This window comes from Penaeus monodon, chromosome 24 (genome assembly GCF_015228065.2).
Source record: "Penaeus monodon isolate SGIC_2016 chromosome 24, NSTDA_Pmon_1, whole genome shotgun sequence".
Taxonomy (NCBI): domain Eukaryota; kingdom Metazoa; phylum Arthropoda; class Malacostraca; order Decapoda; family Penaeidae; genus Penaeus; species Penaeus monodon.
Genome location: NC_051409.1, coordinates 25,982,501 through 25,982,843, shown reverse-complemented (window position 1 = coordinate 25,982,843; position 343 = coordinate 25,982,501).

Here is a 343-nt window from a genome sequence, read left to right as displayed (position 1 = left end):
CTTCTTTCCTGTCGGCTTTCAGACTTCCAGCGTGGCCATTATCGCCTCGGCCATTAATCTCAATTTCATTCTGGGTCTAAGTTCTCAAAGCTATCTATCGCCTGTTCAGACCCCCATAGAATGAAAGGCTTTGATTTTCTAATTGACACGTGTGGTGCTGGGGAAAGGAGGGAAAGGGAGTGGGAGGAGGGGGGAGAGGATGGAGAAGAGGGAAGGAAGGTGAGGGAAGGGAGAGAAAAATCTAGATAGGGGAAGAGGGAAGAGAGGCGGGGGAAAGGGGGAGAAAAATGGAGATAGAGGATAGGAGAAGGAAGTTGGCGAAAGGCGGTGAGGATGGGGATAA